Below are 10,091 nucleotides of genomic sequence, written 5' to 3'. Positions count from 1 at the left end.
GGGGCTTTACAAAGGGAACAGGATCAGGCCTTACCTAATTTATTACATCAAATAAATAAAACAGATAAGACATGCAGAGAAGCCACAAGGAGAAGTTAGAGTTCTTTCATTTTTTTTTAAATGTTGCCAGAGCAAATGATTAATTTACTTAAAAGTAGGCTAATGGCCATAGCTCCTTCTAAAATACTAGATAATCTATTTAATGCAATGGTTCATCCTATGTACCAAAAAGGCTTATTCAATTTTGTTCCATTCTGTTTATGTTTTCTGCTGTTTTGGACACCAGATTATTCTGCCATACTGCTAAATGACAGGTGATCTGATTTGATGTGTCACTGATGTCATTGCATGAAATGACATGTCCTATTAAAAAGTTCAAATGGGTAGGATTTTTTGTGATTATTTTGTCAAGCTCAGAGCAGAGACAAAAGCATGTCGTACCTTTCAGCTCTCATGTTACAGGTGTGAGAGTCAAGATTTTTTTTTCTCAAAACTACATGCTTTTGCTTTTTCAAAAATTTAAATCAAATACTTCCAATTAATTTCAATGAGACTTGAACTGTTTTATGGTTTGGGGTTTTATGTTTACAGTCGGAAGGTTCCTCACTTCTACAGTTTGAGAAATACATTTTGCTCACTGTCATGATGTCCATGTCTAAAATTGTGCTCCCTCATTCAGCTCAGTAAAACATAATAGTATCCTTTCATTTACAGAGTAAATTATTCTCTACCAGAAGATTCCAACAATATTCCTAAAGTAATTATTCACATTATTACCAGTGGGACAGTAAAATGTGTTTATTTAAATGTACAGAATGTAGAAACATGAACATATGCAACCATGGTATAAACACACACACACACATTCAAAACCATTATCTTCATGAGTTACACAATTATCTCATGATGTGGAAAAATGAAATGAAAATGAAAAACATCATAAACCCCTTCCACCAAAATCAGTTGTGTGTGTGTGTGTGTGTATGAGCATACATGTATATAATGATTATGAAAATAGAAATATAAAGAATGGTACTAAATTTATGGGTGGTACAATTCTGCCATCTACAGGACAAAAATAATCTTCAGGGTTAAATAAAGTAGACATCAGCTAATTTATAGTATATAAAATTCACATTTTGATATCAGAGGAAAATAATATTCAATAATTCTGTGGGGTGGGGAGCTGTTTGTCTCTTCTACAATAGTATTTCCCATAAAGTGTTTAGGAGGCAAAGTTTAAATTAGAATACACATGACTGAAGGCTAATGCCTCACTTATTCCAGCAAGACTTACATATATTTCTGTCAAATCTGTAGTCTGCACTCTTGTTTATAAAAATATATCTTCATAAAAATGTATGTATTGAATATGTTCTATGCAATAAGAAACATACTGATAGGAGTAATTACCTTTTGCCTTATGTTTTTCTTTTTTTAAAAAAAAAAAATTTAAATATTTTAACTATCATGCAGTAAAATTTTAGACTCCCCATCACGCAACGAACCAAAGTCAATCTGCTGCAGTGACATTTCTTTTGTATTATTTTCCAGTCAAATAGTATGAATCTCTCAAACTTGTTTATGACTGTCATAAACATAAAGGGAAGGGTAACCACCTTTCTGTATATAGTGCTATAAAATACCTCCTGGCCAGAGGCAAAATCCTTTCACCTGTAAAGGGTTAAGAACCTAAGGTAACCTCACTGCACCTGACCCAAAATGACCAATGAGAGGACAGGATACTTTCAAATCTGGAAGGGGGGGGGAAAGGCTTTTGTCTGTCTCTGTGATACCTTTGCCAGATCAGAACAGATCAAGGATGCAAGCCCTCCAACGCCTGTAAAGTTAGTAAGTAATCTAGCTCAAAAATGCATTAGGTTTTCTTTGTTTTGGCTTGTAAATTCGCTGTGCTGGAGGGAATGTGTGTTCCTGTTTTTGTGTCTTTTTGTAACTTAAGGTTTTGCCTAGAGAGATCTCTATGTTTTGAATCTGACTGCCTATGAGATTCTAATCTTATAGAGTGTTTCTTTTATCTTTGTTTTGTTCTTCTAATAAAGTTCTGGTTTTTTTAAGAATCTGATTGAGTTTTTAGGGTCCTAAGAAACCCAAACTGCTCTGTGCTCAACTTGTTTATTCTCAAGCCTCCCCAAGTAAAGGGGTGTAAGGGCTTGGGGGGATAGCTGGGGGAAGAGGAACTCCAAGTTGTCCTTTTCCCTGGTTCCTTGTTAAAGCGCTTGGTGGTGGCAACATACCCTAGTCCAAGGGCAAAGATTCTGTGCCTTGGGGAAGTTTTTACCCTAAGCTGGTAGAAATAAGCATAAGGGGTCTTTCATGCGGGTCCCCACATCTGTACCCCAGAATTCAGAGTGGGGAAGGAAACTTGACAATGACTATTAGATATGATGAAAAGAATATCTGCAATGAAAAGACTGGATTCCTATTATAAAGGGGGGAAGCGGGGAGAGAGACCTAAGGAGAAATGTCTTGCTCACATTCTCGTTCATTGTGAAGAAAATACCAGCAAAGGATTGCATGATCATCTGAGTGCACTTGTCCATTTTACTGTTGACCTTGGACCATATTTTCATGCAGAACTCCTGCTGAAATTAATGGGAGTTTTGCGTAAGAAATGATGGCAGGCTCATGCACAGTAATCAACAACAAAATCTTAATAAGAATCAGTATGCTGCCCCAATAATGACCTAATTTAAGATGATTGCACTACATTAAGAAAGCAATGGGTTGTTTCGTTTGGTGGGGTTTTTTTTAATTAGAATGGGAAAAATTAACACAGAATATACACTTATCCCCAAATGGTACACCATCCTCAATATTGTATTCTACCAATGATAGATGTTAAGACCTTCCCATTAAATGTGAGGTTATGTTAGGTCATGATCCAAAGCCCATTAAAGACAATGGAATGAGTCCTGTTGATTTCAATGTGCTTTGGATCAGGCTCCTAAACAGCAGATGCTAGGGTGTATTTTATAATTGTTTGTACCTCCCACCTGTGAATATCGAAAATTAAGGAACAGAGGAAACTCAGTGCTAAACACAAATCCATTTCTGCCTTGTGGAGTTAATTATCAATTGATTTAGATTAGCTGTAAACACATATTTGCTGCTAATGATTCTAAACAGTTTTCTTTTGGAATCGAGTGTGAAAATATAAGTTAAAAAAATCCAGATAAAAACCACAAACTCCATGGTTTTATACTCTCTTTCCAAACTCTTATTTTGAAACTTTTAATGATAATATATTAGCTGCACAAGAAAACAAGTAAACCAAAATAGGACCTAATGTTATCTAAGTTCACTAAATGCCTTCTGACATGGATTTATAGTGCAATTTATCATAAAATACAGATAAGAAACTGGAGTGGGTAAACTGACAAGTTTAACTGATTACACCAAGTAAAAATACAAGAAATGTATTTGTGGCTGAGGCATGCTGGAGTAACAACGTGCATGTCTTAAAAAATGGGATGACAAGACAAGAGCAAGTTCCAGCAAGGGTAGCATTAGCAAAGTTTGGTGAGTTTTTTATTTTACCTAGACTCGCAATGTACCAGAGATGATATAATGCTTGTCTCTCAGTTTGTTTTCTGAGTGACCTCTGAAAAGATAGGAAAATATAAGCCATTTTCTGATAGATAATAAAGGTAGCAATGATATTTGAAGAGTCCTTTATGTTGTGTATAAATGCCACTTTGCACGACAGAATGAGATCATCTTATGAATACATTTTTCCATGCACTGATTTAAAAAAAATAAAGTTAGTAACTACTTTTCCAGCCACTTTAACATATCTGATCTCCAGGTTTTGACATACAGTTTTACCTAGATAGTGGGGAGAAAATGTCTTAATGATGTCACAACCCAATTATACTTAATCAGTGTAATATGGTCATCTGATAGTATTCCTGAAATTGTTGTGTGTTTAGACCGCCCATTGCAATCAATGGGAGTATTGCACAAAAACTGATGACAGGATAATCACTTAAAACTGACATATGGTTAATGTGCCAAAGCTAATGAAAACTTTTCAAGGGAAGGTGAAAACAATCCTACTTTCTAGGAAGTGTTTAGTTTAACTTGTGAGTGAGCATTAATCAGTATGAGTAAAGGTTGCAAAATAGGCCTGTGCTCAAGATCTACAGGTAACAGCTACAGAGATTGTGGACTCCAGGCTATAGAAGCACAGCTGCAGTTCTTCCACACCACACTGGCCTCTTCCCACATCAACAGCTTGGCTTAGCTGCTGCACTGTCACTTGTTCCCCTTGTAGTAGATGAGCTCAAGTGCCCCCTTCATGATGCATATGGAGCATTAATGTTGGCTCATTCAGTATTAATGTCCACAGTGATTTTCAGCATGTTTACACTGTTATTTCAGGAAAACATGCTCAGTACATTGTTGTTGTTGTTGTTTTCTCTTACTCCTCCCACTTCTGGCTGACCACAGCCCCTTGATGCATGGTTGGTATGATTATGCACAGTTTGTGAGTGATAGTATGGGATACTCATGCATTGCCACTTTCATCTTCTGCACAGCCTTCCTAGGACCTACTGCACCTGACCTATGTTCATGTGTTTCCCTTCATTCTGTGGAAGTGTGGGAACTATATAGTCCTGTGTTTTGGAGACGACAATCACAAATGCATTTCCTTTGGAGCACTCCTTAAAATGGTCGAGTAATGTTTTTAAAAACAAACAAGGAATCAATTCATAAAGGTGAAATGAAAATATGTATTTAAAGAAAAATAACCTAATTAGCCATTTAAGATGCCACATCAATTCCATGATATGTATAGGGAAAATATTATAAATAAATAATCTTGGATAGAAAGTAATTTATCCTTTTATTAAATAACTATCAATTGAGTTTAGGGTTTCTGCTTCCTCTACAACAGAAAATAGTTCTAAGAATGAGGCACTTTGAATTATATTACATGGTAGTGATAGCGTCTGCTTTTTTCAGGGAAGTAAAAGAAGCAAAAAAATCAGATGTAAACACATAAAAAGCCCTTTAGCTTGATTCGAGCTCCTAGCTGCTATGGTAATATAAATATTAAAAAGGCATGGCCTCTTTCTGTGTGTATCCAACACTGCTTCTGCAATTCATATGTACCTGCTATTTGGGGGTAGGGAGAGAGGGACAGTCAGACAGCTGCAGCAGCACAGGAGCTAGCAAACAGAGCTGTAAACAGGGGAGTTTGAGTGGGAGTTCTGTTGGAGGAGAAGGTATTTGTGTTTGTTTGGCTTTGTATTGGTAGTATTTGTATGTGTAGAGGCTTGTAGGGGCTTTGTGCTGGGAGAGAAGCTGAGCCCTGATTAGGGGGCGGGGCTTCACTGACTAGGGGTCCTATAAAGGTAGCAGCCAGTCAGGCAACAGCACAGACAGCTGCAGCAGCACAGGAGCTAGCAAACAGAGCTGTAAACAGGGGAGTTTGAGTGGGAGTTTGAAAGGGGAGTTTGTCTTGTGGTGCTTGTGTGGGGTTTGGTTTTGCTGTGGGTGGTGGTGTTTTGGTGTGGTTTGTGTTTGTGTTTCCCAGATTAACAGGATTTAGGTGGGAAGGCTATGACAGATTCAGAGGTGGCAGTGGGAGTGACCCATGTAGCAGATGACACAATGAAGATGACTGGATGTGGAAGCTGTGGTATGTACATGATCCTGGAGGGGGCACCTGGTAAGAGTTTTGTCTGCATGAAATGCCGTCTGATAGAGCTGATGGAGGAAAAGATCAGAGGTTTGGAGATGCAGGTGGAAAGTCTGGTAGAGTTTAGGAAGGGGTTTGAGCAGATTATGGAGCAAAGACATGAGGTATCTGAAGGGAAAAGCTCAGACTTGCAGATGGAAGCAGGACTAGGGAATTCTGAGGGGAGACTGGGTGAGGAAAGTGGTCAGTGGAAGCATGTGACTAAAAGAACTAGGCAGAGGAAAAGACGGGCTAGTGAAGGAGAAATAGAGCTTCAGAATAGGTTTGCAGAGTTGGAAAATGAAGAAGGGGCTCAGCAGGTAGTCACTGAAGGTGACAGGGCAAGGAAGAAGAGAAGAGCGGTTAGTCCTATAGGAAAAGGGGAAGAGTTAATGGAGATTACACCAAATATGAGCCCCAGGAGGATACAGGATGGGTTAAAAAGGATTACAAGGGAGAATGGGAATGGAAAAAACTTGCAGCCAGAGGGAACAGGGGATAGACTGGAGAATAGCACCGTCACTAGGAAAAGGCAGGTCTATGTGATTGGGGACTCTTTATTGAGAAGAATAGATAGGCCTGTAACCAGAGCTGATCCAGAAAATAGGAGGGTGTGCTGTCTTCCAGGTGCTAAGATACGGGATGTAGACCTGAGGTTAAAAAGGATTCTAAAGGGAGCGGGAAAGAATCCCCTAATTATCCTTCATGTGGGAACAAATGATACGGCTAGATTCTCACTGGAAAGTATTAAGGGAGACTATGTTAGGCTGGGGAGGACGCTTAAGGAAATTGAGGCTCAGGTGATTTTTAGTGGGATTCTGCCTGTTCCTAGAGAAGGGCAACAAAGGTGTGACAAGATTATGACTATCAATAGATGGCTTAGGCAGTGGTGCTATAAGGAGGGCTTTGGGATGTATGGCCATTGGGAGGCATTCATGGATAGAGGACAGTTCTCTCGGGATGGACTTCATCTGAGTAGGGAAGGAAATAGACTTCTAGGATGGAGGCTGGCACAACTGATTAAGAGAGCTTTAAACTAGGAATTTGGGGGAGATGGTTGGGAGATGTCCAGGTAATCTCCACGCCAGAATTTAGCATAGAGTGGAAAGAAAATGAAGTAAGAGTGGATACAGCTGTAGGTAGGAGGAAGGGCAGTGTAGATACAAGTCTAATAGGTTATACTGGTAGTAAAATAACCGTGCCTAATAGGGTACAGAATGTGAGTGAGGCCAAACAGCAAAAATTAAGATGTTTGTACACTAATGCAAGGAGCCTAGGTAATAAAATGGAGGAACTAGAGTTACTGGTGCAGGAAGTGAAACCAGATATTATAGGTATAACAGAGACCTGGTGGAATAGTAGTCATGACTGGGCTACAGGTATTGAAGGGTATGTGCTGTTTAGGAAAGACCGAAATAAAGGTAAAGGTGGTGGAGTAGCACTGTATATCAATAATGAGATAGAATGTAAAGAAATAAGAAGCGATGAAATGGATATGACTGAGTCTGTCTGGGCAATAATTAAATTGGGGAAGAAAGCTATTAGAGCCTCCCCTGGGATAGTGCTTGGGGTGTGCTATAGACCGCCGGGATCTAATTTGGATATGGATAGAGCCCTTTTTAATGTTTTTAATAAAGTAAATACTAATGGAAACTGTGTGATCATGGGAGACTTTAACTTCCCAGATATAGACTGGAGGATGAGTGCTAGTAATAATAATAGGGCTCAGATTTTCCTAGATGCGATAGCTGATGGATTCCTTCAACAAGTAGTTGCTGAACCGACTAGAGGGGATGCCATTTTAGATTTGGTCTTGGCGAGTAATGAGGATCTCATAGAGGAAATGGTTGTAGGGGATAATCTTGGCTCAAGTGATCATGAGCTAATTCAGTTCAAACTGAATGGAAGGATTAACAAAAATAAATCTGCAACTAGGGTTTTTGATTTCAAAAGGGCTGACTTTCAAAAATTAAGGAAATTAGTTAGGGAAGTGGATTGGACTGAAGAATTTATGGGTTTAAAGGTAGAGGAGGCCTGGGATTATTTTAAATTAAAGCTGCAGAAGCTATCGGAAGCCTGCATCCCAAGAAAGGGGAAAAAATTCATAGGCAGGAGTTGTAGACCAAGCTGGATGAGCAAGCATCTTAGAGAGGTAATTAAGAAAAAGCAGAAAGCATATAGGGAGTGGAAGAAGGGAGGGATCAGTAAGGAAAGCTACCTTATTGAGGTCAGAATATGTAGGGATAAAGTGAGACAGGCTAAAAGTCAAGTAGAGTTGGACCTTGCAAAGGGAATTAAAACCAATAGTAAAAGGTTCTATAGTCATATAAATAGGAAGAAAACAAAGAAAGAAGAAGTGGGACCGCTAAAAACTGAGGATGGAGTGGAGGTCAAGGATAATCTAGGCATGGCCCAATATCTAAACAAATACTTTGCCTCAGTCTTTAATAAGACTAAAGAGGATCTTAGGGATAATGGTAGCATGATAAATGGGAATGAGGATATGGAGGTAGACATCACCATATCTGAGGTAGAAGCGAAACTCAAACAGCTTAATGGGGCTAAATCGGGGGGCCCAGATAATCTTCATCCAAGAATATTAAAAGAATTGGCACAAGAAATTGCAAGCCCATTAGCAAGAATTTTTAATGAATCTGTAAATTCAGGGGTTGTACCATATGATTGGAGAATTGCTAACATAGTTCCTATTTTTAAGAAAGGGAAAAAAAGTGATCCAAGTAATTATAGGCCTGTTAGTTTGACATCTGTAGTATGCAAGGTCTTGGAAAAAATTTTGAAGGAGAAGGTAATTAAGGACATTGAAGTCAATGGTAAATGGGACAAAATACAACATGGTTTTACAAAAGGTAGATCGTGCCAAACCAACCTGATTTCCTTCTTTGAGAGAGTAACAGATTTTTTAGATAAAGGAAACGCAGTGGATCTAATTTATTTAGATTTTAGTAAGGCGTTTGATACTGTGCCACATGGGGAATTATTAGTTAAATTGGATAAGATGGGCATCAATAGGAAAATTGAAAGGTGGATAGGGAATTGGTTAAAGGGGAGACTACAACGGGTCCTACTGAAAGGTGAACTGTCAAGTTGGAGGGAGGTTACCAGTGGAGTTCCTCAAGGATCAGTTTTGGGACCAATCTTATTTAATCTTTTTATTACTGACCTGGGCACAAAAAGTGGGAGTGTGCTAATAAAGTTTGCAGATGATACAAAGCTGGGAGGTATTGCTAATTTAGAGAAGGACAGGGATACCCTACAGGAGGATCTGGATGACCTTGTAAACTGGAGTAATAGGAATAGGATGAAATTTAATAGTGAGAAGTGTAAGGTCATGCATTTAGGGATTAATAACAAGAATTTTAGTTATAAGCTAGGGACGCATCAACTAGAAGTAACGGAGGAGGAAAAGGACCTTGGAGTATTGGTTGATCATAGGTTGACTATGAGCTGCCAATGTGATATGGCTGTGAAAAAAGCTAATGTCGTCTTGGGATGCATCAGGAGAGGTATTTCCAGTAGGGATAAGGAGGTTTTAGTACCGTTATATAAGGCACTGGTGAGACCTCACCTGGAATACTGTGTGCAGTTCTGGTCTCCCATGTTTAAGAAGGATGAATTCAAACTGGAACAGGTACAGAGAAGGGCTACTAGGATGATCCGAGGAATGGAAAACTTGTCTTATGAAAGGAGACTCAGGGAGCTTGGCTTGTTTAGCCTAACTAAAAGAAGGTTGAGGGGAGATATGATTGCTCTCTATAAATATATCAGAGGGATAAATACCAGAGAGGGAGAGGAATTATTTAAACTCAGTACCAATGTGGACACAAGAACAAATGGATATAAACTGGCCACTAGGAAATTTAGATTAGAAATTAGACGAAGGTTTCTAACCATCAGAGGAGTGAAGTTTTGGAATAGCCTTCCGAGGGAAGTAGTGGGGGCAAAAGATCTATCTTGCTTTAAGATTAAACTCGATAAGTTTATGGAGGAGATGGTATGATGGGATAACATGGTTTTGGTAATTAAATATTCATGGTAAATAGGCCCAATGGCCTGTGATGGGTTTTTAGATGGGGTAGGATCCAAGTTACCCGGGAAAGAATTTTCTGTAGTATCTGGCTGATGAATCTTGCCCATATGCTCAGGGTTTAGCTGATCGCCATATTTGGGGTCGGGAAGGAATTTTCCTCCAGGGCAGATTGGAAGGCCCTGGAGGTTTTTCGCCTTCCTCTGTAGCATGGGGCATGGGTCACTTGCTGGAGGATTCTCTGCTCCTTGAGGTCTTCAAACTACAATTTGAGGACTTCAATAGCACAGATATAGGTGTGAGGTCTTTTTTAGGAGTGGTGGGTGAAGTTCTGTGGCCTGC

Source organism: Lepidochelys kempii, chromosome 1 (genome assembly GCF_965140265.1).
Source record: "Lepidochelys kempii isolate rLepKem1 chromosome 1, rLepKem1.hap2, whole genome shotgun sequence".
NCBI lineage: Eukaryota > Metazoa > Chordata > Testudines > Cheloniidae > Lepidochelys > Lepidochelys kempii.
The sequence above is the reverse complement of the archived record's forward strand: the minus strand, read 5'-3'. Positions refer to the sequence as shown.